Source organism: Zootoca vivipara, chromosome 4 (assembly GCF_963506605.1).
Source record: "Zootoca vivipara chromosome 4, rZooViv1.1, whole genome shotgun sequence".
NCBI lineage: Eukaryota > Metazoa > Chordata > Lepidosauria > Squamata > Lacertidae > Zootoca > Zootoca vivipara.
In genome coordinates, this window is record NC_083279.1 from 100,677,576 (window position 1) to 100,692,904 (window position 15,329).

The 15,329-nt window shown below is 47.7% G+C and overlaps 1 protein-coding gene and 1 pseudogene across 1 annotated transcript in view; both read left to right on the forward strand.

Annotated features, from left to right (window-relative positions):
* LOC118085582 (zinc finger protein 883-like) overlaps positions 1-15,329 on the forward strand; it is a 198,628-nt gene that overhangs the window by 70,339 nt on the left and 112,960 nt on the right. The gene's annotated exons all lie outside the window — the stretch shown is intronic.
* Positions 265-10,655, forward strand: LOC132592057 (zinc finger protein 883-like; annotated as a pseudogene).

Sequence of the window (15,329 nt, forward strand, 5' to 3'; positions counted from 1 at the left end):
TTTGTTGTGGGGGAGGAAGGGAAAGGAGATTGTTAGCGGCTAAAGCCAAAAGGATATCCGGGCACTGGCATAGCCAGGGGGACAGTTGCCCCCCTAAATCCATTAAAAATAATAAAGAGGTTCTGCAAGGCGAGAGAGGGCTGAGCGGGCCAGCTAGGCATTGCAAGGGTTAAAGAGAACCGAGCTGCCTTCCTAGAGAGGACAGGAATGGGGGGGGGGTCCAGGTCCTCCAGAGCCAAGGCCCCTCCCTCCCTCCCCAGTCCTCCTTTCCTGCTTTGGTGTCTCTTCTGCAAGGGCTGCATCGCTGTCCCTTCACTCCTGGGATGATCGGGTGAGTCTCCCCCCCCTCTCTCTCTCCCAGAGGGTGCAGTGGGGAGACCGAGGGGGAGGATGCCTGGGGGGGGGAACCCAAGTCAGGGAGGAGAGGGTCCTTCCAGCCAGGGAGGGGGGGCGAGGTCTGCAACGCTCTCCTTCCTGGAGATCAGAGGATCCCAAATCTCCCTTCTTCAAACAAAGGAATCCCCGGGACTTTAACTCTGTGTGACGTCGCTCAGCGTCATTGCACAACAGAGGAAACATGTGCAAATGGTTTTCCAAAGCTGGACGAGGAGGTGGATTAGGACCTGCCCCCCCCCCAAAAAAAACCTACGTGGAGGGAGGGAGGAAAGGTGGGAGAGAAAGGCCCGGAATAAAGAGAGGGATCCCAGCCCATAGTCTGGCTGCTGCATTGCAGACCAGTTTCCCATTCGTCTCCAAGGGCAGCTCCACACGGAGGCCACTGCAGCAATCCCCTCGCACCCAGAGCATGGCATCCCAGGACCACATCCTCTCTGTCCCAAAGGGATGGTTGCTGGAAAACCAGCCGAGGAGCCAGAAATGGGCGCTGCTACTCACTGAGCCTCCAGGGACCTTGGCATCAATGGCTGTGTTGTTAATAATAATAATATTAATAATAATAAATTGCCCGCCTAAATTTCAAGGGAGATGTCTTTGGCCCCATCCACTTGGCCCTCAGGGGGTTGGCCAGATGCATACCTGGCCCTCAGAGCAAAGAAACAGGGACCTCACCCCAGGAGTCTGTCTTGAAAGCGGAGGAGAGTCCAAGTGGAAGAAAAGGAGATGGAAGCAGGGGAGTGGGGGGGGGTGGGGAGCATCCATCTTTCACAAGATACAAATGATTCCCTTGTCAATCAGTTCTGGCTTCAAGCATTGACTGGAAGGCAGGAGCAATCTGGCAATCTAGCAATCTCAGGTGCCAGGTCGACCTATCGGTTGAGCCAGTGGTTCCTACAGGTGGTCCGGGGACCCCCAGGGATCCGCGAGGTATGCCAGAGGGGTCCGCAAGATGCTATTAGAATAAAAAATATATTAAATATATTTCGTATGATAACAGATTTTTTGTTTTGGCCGCTTCCTGCTTGAGCAGAGTCTAGCGCAAAACTAGAATTAGATAGAGGCAGTAGTTCTGCTGTATGCCGTTAGGTGGCACTTTACAAACACTACTGTTTTGCAAAGAGGCAGCGCGCGCATTCTGCTAACGCTCACCTCCCCAAGATGCTTTGCGCGCGTCGGCTTCATTTGTGCGCTACTGCGCAGGTACCCTGTCTTCTCCATTCCCCTCCCTCCTACCTGGCGCACGCTGCCTCTTTGGAAAACAGTAGTATTTGTAAACAAAGCGTTCTTTTTCGCGGAAGCTACAGTTTGCGTAGTTAAAAATGGACCGTTGGTTAAAAAGTGGTTCGTTAAAACGACAAAGGCCTACAGATGAAGAGGAAGATAATGCATTTGATGTTCAAGCAAGTAAGTCAGTGACTCTCGAACCTTGCATCAGCATGCAAGGACTACAAGAAACTTGGAGATAAGGCAATGAAAAAGATCCTTCCATTTGCAACCACATATCTGTGTGAGCAAGCATTTTCTTCCATGTGTTTCATGAAAAACAAATATAGGAATCGGCTCGACATGCAGTCGGATTTCAGAGTGAAAGTTTCAAGTTTGGAACCTAATATTTCAGAAATAATAGACTCAAAGGACAGATTTAACTCATCTCATTAAGAACTGAAAATTAAAACTAACTGTATACTGATGGAGTACTCTGTTGTAACTGTAAAAAACGTATAAATATAAAATTTAAAAAGACTCTTAATTTGGCTCTCACTTTTTAATTTTAGGATTAGGAATTAATGGGGGTCCTTGTCACAATAGCGGCTCAATGAGGGGTCCTCGAGAAAATTTTGTTGGGAACCCCTGGGTTGAGCCATCAGCCCAAATACCAAAGAAATTGGCTTTACTCCCTTGGGCATGGAGTTCCAGGCGGAGGTTTTCTGCACTCTTTCCACCTACCTTTTTGCCATTTTACTTGAGGCCTAGACAAAGGCATGGGAAGTCCTGCAGCGAAAAGTGCAAGGATGATCAGCCTCCTGCCTTTCGTGTCCCAATCACTCTCCATTACTTTTAGTGCCTGTGGCATTGGGATTGACATAGGATTTGACCGGGCAGATTTAGCAGGACCAGCTGCTTGGTGAGTAGCAGACACAGCATGTTTTCTTACCTGAAGAGGTAAGAAAAATGCAATTCTTCATCATCACCATTGTTATTTCATTCCTATTCTGCTTTATATTTTAAAGAAAAAATCTCATTGTAGTTTGCATGATATCACAGCATTAAATAAAACAATCTGGAAATGGGTTTCACATGTAAGCTCACAGAATAAAACGTCATCATAAGCAGAGAACATGGACTCAGCGCATCTGGGTCTTAAAAGAGCCTGAGAATTTTATTCACTGTCTGACTCCTCTTAGATTTCACCCTCTTCCTTCCATACCACAAAAGTGGCATGTCTAACAATTGCACAAATTTTCAAAAGCAGAATATAAATTTAAACTCCTTGTTTCTTTTATGCTGCTCTCCCTTCACAAAACTCGTTTCCTTGGCCCAGGCAAATTCCTGGCAGTCAAGGCATACCATAACATCAGAAAACATCTCCAGCCATGGATGTTCTCATTGCAACTTTGAGAAAGTTGGTGGGTTATCATTTTCCCTCTGACTTTTTATAATACTATTGTTGGTGCTGATAGCCTCTTCTGCCTGCCTGTCTGGTTCCTAACAATTTTGAGATTGCTGCCAAAAAAACCTTAAAATGTTTTTCCCCATACTGTATTTATTGACAAAGGAATTTTGAAGGATTCTTGGGTACTCAGTGGAGAGAGAGAAAGAAGAGGGTGTATAAACTTTATAGCAGAACAATGTATTTGCTTTGTAGGACTTGCTAGTGCCTCTCATTAGCAGAGACAGAACTCTGCAGAAGACCAAGGGGTTCCTTCCGATCTCTTTGAGGCTTCCTGAGAGCAGAGATGGATGACCGAGACTCAGCTGGCCCTGGAGCAGGAAGAGGCCATGCCATCCAAACTGGGAGCAGTGGGGGATTCTGGGAAAACCCAGTGCAGAAGATCCTGTATAAGGAGGACACCCTCCACTCAGAGGTGCAGAGTCAGCAGTTGAGGCGGTTCTGCTGCAAGGAGGCCAAAGGACCCCGAGAGGTTTGCAGCCGACTCTACCACCTTGACCGTCAGTGGCTGAAGCCAGAAAGGCACACGAAAGCTGAGATGCTGGACCTGGTGATCTTGGAGCAGTTCCTGGCTGTCCTTCCCCCGGAGATGGAGAGCTGGGTGAGGGAATGCGGAGCGGAGACCAGTTCCCAGGCAGTGGCCCTGGCCGAAGGTTTCCTCCTGAGTCAGGCAGAGGAGAGAAAGCAGGTGAGAGAGACTTTCCTCTGGATACTCCCAAGGGGCTCCAAACAGCATAATGCTCTCTTGATGGCCCACCCTTTTTCTGGGAAGGCATCCATGGAATGATATCTAATACCCTTAAAGCTGTGACATTCATTTTATAATCCTTCTTGTCATTCTCTGTTTTGAATCCTTGTTTCTTTTTCAGGAAAAGGATCATTTTGGAGAAATGGACCTGGATTCCTGTGAGGCAGAGAGGCCTCCGTTGGACACCAGAGTGAGGCAGCCGGGTAAGGCGGAAGGAGTTTTTTCTCTCTCCATTTGGTCATTTTCCTTTGGTTTTGAACTGGGTGGATATGAATCAAATCATTCCCCCCCCCCCGAAAGTCTCATTCTTGCTGGTATAATCTTAATATTTACAACCCGATGAAGGTTTCATTTTTGGAATAATAAAAGATCAAGGTGTCTCCCCTGCCAGTTAAGTATTTTGGGAACTCTCATAAGAGCTATTGCTGCACGTGGGAGAGGAAGAGAGAGAGGGGGAAGAGGGGGAGAAGGAAAACATGGAAAGGAGACCCTTTTCCCCTCCGGTTCCGGAATTACGCAGGAGGAAGCAAGGGAGGAGATTTGGGGTGCCCAGACTCTTATGTTGGAAGAGGACGCGGAGCGCGCCATTCCAGGGTTCTGGGTCCGACTGAGAGCATGTGTCCTGTATAGCTCTAGCACTGTAAATAACCTGCACTTAATAAAAGCATGAAAAGGCAGAGGTCTGGAGAGTCGTTACTCTAGAGTAGTCGCAACGCATCCCCTGTGACAGTTGGGTTTTTGGTGGGAAACACATCCAGCAGGTATCCGAATTCAACTATTTGTGGATCACTTTCCATCCCAGGCTCCGGTGGTCCTCGCACTGCGCAGTGGCGATAAACGCCAGCAAGCCGTCTATGTAGGCCATAATGCACTTATTTGTAACAAGAGGCAACTAACACATCTCTTCTGCCCTTAAGGTTTATAATGCCAAAGTTAGAGCTCAACTGCTCTATGGAATTCCAATCTGGATGTCATGGTTTACCCAGTCAGTGGAACAAGTGCAGGCAGCCTTTCTATTTAAGATTTTTGCTGTACCTTGTGCAACTTTATGTCTTGAGGGAGGCCAACATAAGCTAGAGACAGTTGCCTGGACGAGTTTTCTTTTATGCTGGCTAAACATTTGCTTTTCAGGAGACAAAGACTCTTTACTTAGCAAAGTTCTGTCAGACTCCTTCCCTTCCCCAGGGCTACAACTGTTTTGCACAAAGATACGGCAACTTGGGCTTTCAGACGATCTCCTGGGTGCTGTGGCTTTCCCAATCCCCAACATGTTCCCCTCTTTATTTTTGACTCTCTTGGGCGCAGGAATTTAACCCCAATTATCTACCATTTTTGTTTAACCCGCAAGAAAGAAGGGCTTCATCGCTGGCTAGGTTCCATTCTAATCCTTCTAGCCTCCTCTGGGGTAGGTTCGCGGGTATGGGAGAAGGAGATAGGATCTGCCCATGTGATGCCCACCTGGTGGAAACTCTAGCTCACATGGTCCTCAAATGTAAAATGCATGATGATCTCTGCCAACTATTGCTAGACCAACTATGTATCCCAATATGGAAACCAAAGACAGAGGTTATACGCTTCCTATTACGGGGGGAGAAATCAGGAGCTCACCAAGACAATAGCTAAATTCCTCTATTTGATATATTTTGCTGCTGAAGTACATTACAGGGCCCTGCCCTTGCTGGAGACCCACAGAGGTGAAATAGATTGCTTGCTTGCCTCTTCTTCCCTTTGGCAAGTGACTGTACTGATGATAAGGCGACGAGATTGTACTGGCCTATTTATTTTGAATGTTTGATGATGATGAATAAATTTTCAGAGTAGTTTTTACAGTTATATCAGAGATTAATTATTTGGTTAGAAATATATAGACAGATAATTATTGTGAGATTTCATAAGTTACCGTATATTCCGGCATATAAGGCAACTGGGCGTATAAGAAGACCCCCCAATTTTCAAGTTAAAATATAGAGTTTGGGGATATACTCGCCAGGGAGGGGAGGTTGTCTTCTCCAGCCCTCAAGTCTGCAGCAGGGGAAATGGTGGATTCTGGGGGGGGGGTTTAGGTTATTGAGAGGGGGGGAAAGCCATAGAGAGGAGAGAGAGATAGAGAGGCAACCTTTATGCTGTACTTTATTGGAAGGCGAAAAATAAATAATCATTTTCTTAGTAAAAATTTAAATAATTTATGTAACTAAAACAATAACATTATAGCATATGTATCCATATTTGGTAACTGACATATTTAGAGACTTGTGGCGTATTCTGCTCACAAGGTTGCCCTTTCATTTTTACTGCTTCACACTTAGCTACTTATGCAGATCTGTTCCACCCAAACAATCTATTCATTGAACCTCTTGGAACTTAGCATTTAAGAGGTAAGGGATTGATTCTGTGTATATAAATTTGCAAATGAAGAATGGGATTAAAGTTTCCCCCTCAACTCTGTCTATTTATTTATTTATTTTGTAACATTTTGTAACATTTTTCCTGTGAAGAAAAGGCATGTTATCTCTGCAAACACAAATTCACACTTTTGAGAACTGCAAAAACAAACATCTGTGATAATATCTTCTCGTTAGAAAAACTGCCCCAAACAATCTTACAGAAACCGCTGGAACTGCATGACATTGTGAATGGACTAATGGAATTCATTTACAAAAAAATTTAAACTTTGCATATAAATTCTCATGCTACATAATTAAAAACAAATCCTTATTTCCATTATAGCGTTTGGACTATAATGTTACTTGAATAGAAAACTATCTTTAAAAGATTATTCCTCCAAAAGCTTTTTTTAAAATCAGATTTAAAATTTAAAAAATCCAATTTAAATTTTAAAAAACCCTTTTTTATTTTATATATTTTTTAATCATTGCTTTTCTAATCCACCCTGGTTTTGAAACTAATCTGTAGGTTCTTTTCAGCTTTTGTTAGGGGAGATAGAAATGGGCCAGATTTCCTTTGAGGCAGAGAGGCCTCCATTGGTAACCAGACAGAGGCAGCTGGGTAAGGGTTTTTTCTCTCTCCATTTAGTCTCATTCTGTTACTTTTCAAACTTATGTGTGGGTTCTTTTCTTATTTTGTTGCGGAAGATAGTTGGGGCCCAGAGCCTAGAGGAGGGGAGATGTATTTCTGCACAACTAATATCTGAAATGCGCCCAAAATTTCAAATACACTCTGGGCCTCCCCCTTACCTATTTTCTCTTGCAGGTGACACAATGATACTGGCTAGACCTCTTCATCCATCTTTGAAAAGAGAAGCAGTGGTTGTGGAACCAGATCAGGTCAGGGGAAGCTGCCTTGTGGGGATAGAGGCCAAGGGCTGGAAAGATGTCTTAGGTCAAGGAGTGGTGGAGAACAACAGTGTTGTCTCAGAGGAGGACATTTCCCCTTTTCTTTTAGGGTCCAGTGTGCTTTGAAGATGTCGCTGTTTGTTTCACGGACGAGGAGTGGGAGTTGCTGGATCCTGACCAGAGAGCTCTGTATAAGGACATCATGGAGGAGAATTGTGGGATCGTGGCCTCTCTTGGTAAGGCTCCCTCTGGGATCATAATATCTGTTTTTAAATTCAAAACAGTTCTCTGCGATTAATCTCATAAATTTTCACAGAACTCAACAGCGCCCCGTTAAAACACCTGGAATTACGATATTCTCACAATGAATCTTGAACAGTAAATTACTGGTTTTTTTACTGTGAATGTTCTTCCTCCAGTTGCAGCTTCTTAAACAAGGATCAGCCTGGTCTGAACTCCCCAGGCCATTTAACTGCAAACTTCAGAGTTGTTAGGGAAGTTGAAGTAGCTTCTGTCAGGTTTTCAGTTTTGAAGTAAAGAACACTGACATTGGAAATGGGGGGGATTCCATGATGGAGCCAAACAAAATCCATTCGAGAGAAGAGCCAGGCTTATCGAATCACAGGTTTCCCTAAGGATGTCAGTTGATCAGGGTTAATAAATGCACCCAACCCTTCAGTAAAACTATCCATCTAAGCCACTTGTGATATTCCTCTATGACCAGTCTTAACAAGTATACTTCATTAATTTATCCCTGAGGCTCTAATCCATTTCTCTTCATTGTAGATAATGATGGACTGGAAATCAAGAACAAGGGTGACCATGACAAAATCCCCATAATGGAGAAGCCTTATAAATATCTTGAAAGTGGAAAAAGTTCCAATTCCACTTCCCATCAAAGAAATCCCATTGGGAAGAAACCCTATCAGTGCTTGGAATGTGGAAAAAGCTTCAGTCAGAGAGCCCATCTCGCTTCCCATCAAAGAATTCATACAGGGGAGAAACCATATCCGTGCTTGGAATGTGGAAAGCACTTCAGTCAGAGAGCCCATCTCACTTCCCATCAAAGAATTCATACAGGGGAGAAACCATATCAGTGTTTGGAATGTGGAAAGAGCTTCACTGAAAACTCCCATCTCACTTCCCATCAAAGAATTCATACAGGGGAGAAACCCTATCAGTGTGTGGAATGTGGAAAGAGCTTCAGGAAGAACTCCTCTCTCAGTTCCCACCAGAGAATTCATACAGGAGAGAAACCATATCAGTGTGTGGAATGTGGAAAGAGCTTCAGTCATAGCCATCATCTCACTTCCCATCAAAGAATTCATACAGGGGAGAAACCCTATCAGTGTGTGGAATGTGGAAAGAGCTTCAGTAAGAGCTACAATCTCACTTCCCATCAAATAATTCATACAGGGGAGAAACCCTATCAGTGTGTGGAATGTGGAAAGAGCTTCAGTCATAGCCACAGTCTCACTTCGCACCAAAGATATCATACAGGGGAGAAACCCTATCAGTGTGTGGAATGTGGAAAAAGCTTCAGTCACAATTTCTGTCTCACTTCCCATCAAAGAATTCATACAGGGGAGAAACCCTATGAGTGCATGGGATGTGGAAAACGCTTCATTAATAGTTCCCAACTCACTTCCCATCAAAAAATTCATACAGGGGAGAAACCCTATCAGTGTGTGGAATGCGGAAAGAGCTTCAGTCAGAGCCCCAATCTCACTTCCCATCAAAGAATTCATACAGGGGAGAAACCCTATCAGTGTGTGGAATGCGGAAAGAGCTTCAGTCAGAGCCACCATCTCACTTCCCATCAAAGAATTCATACAGGGGAGAAGCCCTATCAGTGTGTGGAATGCGGAAAGAGCTTCAGTCACAGCAACAGTCTCACTTCCCATCAAAGAATTCATACAGGGGAGAAACCCTATCAGTGTGCAGAATGTGAGAAGAGCTTTAGTCAAAGCTCCCATCTCACTTCCCATCAAAGAATTCATACAGGGGAGAAACCCTATCAGTGTGTGGAATGTGGAAAGAGCTTCAGTTACAGCCACAGTCTCACTTCCCATCAAAGAATTCATACAATGTAGAAACCCTATCAGTGCATGGAATGTGGAAAGAACTTCAGTAACAGCTCCAATCTCAGTTCGCATGAAAGAATTCATATGAATGGTGGGGGAAAACTCTTCATTATACAGCTTTAAGCACCAGGGGAAAATGCACCTCTTTAACCAGGCCTTTGGCTGATTGACTGCCCCTGGGTGTAGGCTAGGCGATTAGAGCACCTTCAGCGTGTCCCAATAGCCTGGACTCACAACTGCAATTGTGAGCACCAAATTTAGCAGCAGCAGAGAATAACACGGAACAATGAAAAGGTAAACAACCGTGAAGTGCAAATAGGTCTCGGGCCACGGAGCTCCGCTCGGCCGGCGGCCGGGCGCCCTCGGCTTCGGCCCGGCGGGCCTGCGGGGGGCCCCAGCGGCTCCTCGCTTGCTCCGCCGGACGTTTCCGACGCCCACGCGGTCGCCGTGATGTCCGCGGCCTGGAAGGCGGTTTCGGGCCTCTAGGCCCAGGGGTTCCGCCGAGTCTCCGGCCGGGCGCACTCAGCCTCGGTCCAGTGGGGTCACCGGGGGGCCTTCAGCGGCTCCCCGGTTGATCCACCGGGCTCGCTTGGCGCCCGCGCACCGGCGGCGGCAGTTCCGCCGGTTCCGGCGGGCCAGAGGCTTGGCATCTAATAGCATCTTGAGGACCCCTCTGGCATAGCTCGCGGACCCCTGGGGGTCCCCGGACCACCTGTTGGGAACCACTGCCGTATATTATGGCGTATAAGAAGACTTTTTAACCCCAGAAAATCGTCTCAAAAGTCGGGGGCCGTCTTATACGCCGGGTATACGCCTGGACTGGAGAATCTGCGGTCGCCGCATCTGGTGGGGGGAGCTCAAAAACGGCCACGGCCGCATCCCCGCTGTATGTGACGGCCGTATGAACGCCCAGGGAATGAGGGGAGCCTCTTCACTGCCGTCCCCACTCTCCTCCTTTCTGGCTCCTTTTCCCTCTCGCTGCCTCTGCCTGCCTTGATCTCCTCCTTCCCTGCACTGCTGCTTCGATCGCTGACTCTCCCTGCCTTATTTCTCCGTGTCTCTCTCTCTCTCCCCGCGTTGCTGCTTCCTCCGCTGACTCTCCCTGCTTTATCTCTCCGTGTCTCTCTCTCTCCCCACGTTGCTGCTTCCTCCGCTGACTCTCCCTGCTTTATCTCTCCGTGTCTCTCTCTCTCTCTCCCTGTGTTGCTGTTTCCTCCGCTGACTCTCCCTGCTTTATCTCTCCGTCTCTCTCTCTCTCCTACCCCGCGTTGCTGCTTCCTTCGCTGACTCTCCCTGCTTTATCTCTCCGTGTCTCTCTCTCTCTCTCACCCCACGTTGCTGCTTCCTCCGCTGACTCTCCCTGCTTTATCTCTCCGTGTCTCTCTCTCTCTCTCTCTCTCCCCGCGTTGCTGCTTCCTCCGCTGACTCTCCCTGCTTTATCTCTCCGTCTCTCTCTCTCTCTCTCTCTCTCTCCCCGCGTTGCTGCTTCCTCCGCTGACTCTCCCTGCTTTATCTCCCCGTCTCTCTCTCTCTCTCTCTCTCTCTCCCCGCGTTGCTGCTTCCTCCGCTGACTCTCCCTGCTTTATCTCTCCGTGTCTCTCTCTCTCTCCCCACGTTGCTGCTTCCTCCGCTGACTCTCCCTGCTTTATCTCTCCGTGTCTCTCTCTCTCTCTCCCTGTGTTGCTGTTTCCTCCGCTGACTCTCCCTGCTTTATCTCTCCGTCTCTCTCTCTCTCCTACCCCGCGTTGCTGCTTCCTCCGCTGACTCTCCCTGCTTTATCTCTCCGTGTCTCTCTCTCTCTCTCTCACCCCACATTGCTGCTTCCTCCGCTGACTCTCCCTGCTTTATCTCTCCGTGTCTCTCTCTCTCTCTCCCCGCGTTGCTGCTTCCTCCGCTGACTCTCCCTGCTTTATCTCTCCGTCTCTCTCTCTCTCTCTCTCTCCCCGCGTTGCTGCTTCCTCCGCTGACTCTCCCTGCTTTATCTCCCCGTCTCTCTCTCTCTCTCTCTCTCTCTCTCTCTCTCTCTCTCTCCCCGCGTTGCTGCTTCCTCCGCTGACTCTCCCTGCTTTATCTCTCCGTGTCTCTCTCTCTCTCTCTCCCCGCGTTGCTGCTTCCTCCGCTGACTCTCCCTGCTTTATCTCTCAGTGTCTCTCTCTCTCTCTCTCTCTCTCTCCCCGCGTTGCTGCTTCCTCTGCTGACTCTCCCTGCTTTATCTCTCCGTGTCTCTCTCTCTCCCCGCGTTGCTGCTTCCTCCGCTGACTCTCCCTGCTTTATCTCTCCTTGTCTCTCTCTCTCTCTCTCCCCACGTTGCTGCTTCCTCCGCTGACTCTCCCTGCTTTATCTCTCCGTGTCTCTCTCTCTCCCCAGGTTGCTGCTTCCTCCGCTGACTCTCCCTGCTTTATCTCTCCGTCTCTCTCTCTCTCTCTCTCTCTCTCCCCGTGTTGCTGCTTCCTCCGCTGACTCTCCCTGCTTTATCTCTCCGTGTCTCTCTCTCTCTCCCCGCGTTGCTGCTTCCTCCGCTGACTCTCCCTGCTTTATCTCTCCGTGTCTCTCTCTCTCTCCCCGCGTTGCTGCTTCCTCCGCTGACTCTCCCTGCTTTATCTCTCCGTGTCTCTCTCTCTCTCTCCCCGCGTTGCTGCTTCCTCCGCTGACTCACCCTGCTTTATCTCTCCGTGTGTCTCTCTCTCTCTCTCCCCGCGTTGCTGCTTCCTCCGCTGACTCTCCCTGCTTTATCTCTCAGTGTCTCTCTCTCTCTCTCTCCCCGCGTTGCTGCTTCCTCCGCTGACTCTCCCTGCTTCATCTCTCAGTGTCTCTCTCTCTCTCTCTCTCTCTCTCTCTCTCTCTCTCTCCCCGCGTTGCTGCTTCCTCCGCTGACTCTCCCTGCTTTATCTCTCCGTGTCTCTCTCTCTCTCTCCCCGCGTTGCTGCTTCCTCCGCTGACTCTCCCTGCTTTATCTCTCCTTGTCTCTCTCTCTCTCTCTCCCCACGTTGCTGCTTCCTCCGCTGACTCTCCCTGCTTTATCTCTCCGTGTCTCTCTCTCTCTCTCTCTCTCCCCGCGTTGCTGCTTCCTCCGCTGACTCTCCCTGCTTTATCTCCGTGTCTCTCTCTCTCTCTCTCTCCCCCCGCGTTGCTGCTTCCTCCGCTGACTCTCCCTGCTTTATCTCTCTGTGTATCTCTCTCTCCCCGCGTTGCTGCTTCCTCCGCTGACTCACCCTGCTTTATCTCTCCGTGTGTCTCTCTCTCTCTCTCCCCGCGTTGCTGCTTCCTCCGCTGACTCTCCCTGCTTTATCTCTCCGTGTCTCTCTCTCTCTCTCTCCCCGCGTTGCTGCTTCCTCCGCTGACTCTCCCTGCTTTATCTCTCCGTCTCTCTCTCTCTCTCTCTCTCCCCGCGTTGCTGCTTCCTCCGCTGACTCACCCTGCTTTATCTCTCCGTGTCTCTCTCTCTCTCTCTCCCCATGTTGCTGCTTCCTCCACTGACTCCCTGCTTTATCTCTCCGTCTCTCTCTCTCTCTCTCTCTCTCCCCACGTTGCTGCTTCCTCCGCTGACTCTCCCTGCTTTATCTCTCCGTGTCTCTCTCTCTCTCCCCACGTTGCTGCTTCCTCCGCTGACTCTCCCTTTCTCTCTTTCATTGAGGAGGAAGGCTGGGCTGAGCTGCTTTCCTTGATGCACTCACTTTGTATGATGAGAGGTTTGTTTTTTAAAATAGATGAGGTGGTATTCAAACATGTAATACAGTCCAAGACAAGCTTTGCCATTTAATTCTATGGCATATAAACTGACCAAAAGTGTGGAAGGAACTGGAGTAGAAGAGACTACTCTGGGTTGAGTTGTTTTTAATCATCAACCCCCAATACACAACTCCATGAATTAGGCTTTTTCTCCCACTGTAGCTTCAGATCTGAACCCCTTCTGCCCGTGTTTTTTTTAAATGGTTTTATATTCATTGCATTTTAGACTTTCCCTAGTGAATTGGGGGGGGGGAGAAGCCATGGCGAAAGGGCAGCTCTCCCAGGAAAGGATGTGGAGAAAAGGCCATCGAGTTTCAATGAAACCCAGTTCACCCCACAGGAGCATAGGGAGTTGCCTTATAGACCAAGCAAGGCCATTGGTGCATCTCACTTAGTGCTGTCTGCACTGACTGGCAGCAGAGCTCCAGGGATTACCATATTGAAATCAAATCTGATATTTTTTAAATTTTTATTTGGTGTGCATTGGAAGAGGGGTAGTCTTAGATGGCGAGTATATCCCAAACTCTATATTTTAACTGGAAAAGTTGGGGGTCGTCTTATACGCCCAGTCGTCTTCTCGCCGGAATATACGGTATTTGCACTTCACGGTTGTTTACCTTTTCATTGTGTTGCTAACATTACCGTGTTGTCTGTTTGTTGCTGTTACTCTGAGAATAACATGGAAGCAGGCTGTGGAGGTTTAGAAGCATACCTCATTTTATTATCAAAAACTACTTTCACACTACTTCACACGCAGCGGGTGGTGCTGTGAGTTAGACCACAAAGCCTAGGGCTCGTTGATCAGAAGGTTGGTGGTTTGAATCCCCGCAATGGGGTGAACTCCCGTTGCTCGCTCCCAGCTCCTGCCAACCTAGCAGTTTGAAAGCACATCAAAGTGCAAGTAGATAAATAGGTACCGCTCCAAGCGGGAAGGTAAACAGTGTTTCCGTGCGCTGCTCTGGTTTGCCACAAGCTGCTTAGTCATGACCTGGAAGCTGTACGCCGGCTCCCCCGGCCAGTAAAGTGAGATGAGTGCCGCAACCCCAGAGTCATCTGTGAGTGGACCTAATGGTCAGGGGTCCCTTTACCTTTACCTTTACTTCACACTATAGAATACTACTGGCTTGCATGAGTGTTACATTTCTCACTCAGCCACCTTATCTCTACAAACATAAAACTGAACCCCACACAAAGTCAGGGGTGAAGAGTAGAACAGTTCCTCCCCCTCCTTTCTCAAAACACCAGTCAGGAGATTCTTGCAATGGGAGGGGTGAAAATGTCAACACTAATGCTCTTTTAAAATGTGGTGGGGATGTGGGGGTTACAGGTTTTGGGCTGTGTGTTTTGTGTTTTCATATTGTGATTTTATGTTGTAACCTTCCTGAAAACTGTGGGTGTAGGGAATAAGAGCCAACTTTTAGAGGCCAAGGGGTCTTTGCCCCCCAAGAAAATATTTGAGGGGGCCACCCTCCAAGTTGATGGGCATTGCCATTCAAATGGCATGCATGCACCACATCGCGTGATTGATTATGCGAGGAGGGGCTTACTAAACCCCTTCTATATTTTATTCAAGTTGGCACACCAGGTATAGGGCACTATAGAAATTAAATAAATGCATAAATAAAGGAAGACCATCTTGATCGCCTTCATTTGCACATATTTCAGCCTCTCAATATTCGTATTATCATTTTTTAAAAAATGTGCCCTTTATCTGAAGATTTCACGGTGTTTCACAACATAGACGGGTTGAAAGCAAGTCTTTCTCAAAAACAAGTCAAGCCCGATGAATCTTTTTCTTTTCTTTTTTTTGGATGGAGTTACAAACTTTGTTGATCAGGGCACTGCTGTGGAAATAGTGCATCTCGATTTCAGTAAGACTTGACAAAGTCTTCTGTGACATTTATGTGAGGAAGCTGGTAAAATGTGGGCTGAACGAGGTAACTGTTAGGTGGATTTGACTGACCGAACCCAAAGAGGATTCCTTCATGGGTCTTCCTCATCCTGAGGAAAAGTGACAAGAGGGGTGCCCCAGGGTCAGACATTGTTCAACGTCTTTTTAAATGACTTGGATGAAGGAACTGAGGGGATGCTCATCTCATTTGCAGACGACACCAAAAGGGGAGTGGAGGCCAATGTGGCAGAAGGCAGAATCAGATCAAGGGAAGGAATAGTACCACTTTATTCTGCCTTGGTCAGAACCCACCTAGAATACTGTGTTCAATTCTGGGCACCACAATATCAGTATCCTAAATTTTGTTTGCCTGGGGAAATCAAGAAGGTGGGGGGACACAATCCATATTCCTTCTATAACACATGGCCAATGTTTATTGAATACATAAATTGTTAAGACTGTTGCAAGAATCCACCCAGCAAACATGGGAAAATGTGTCGTGGTCTTTTAGAACAGG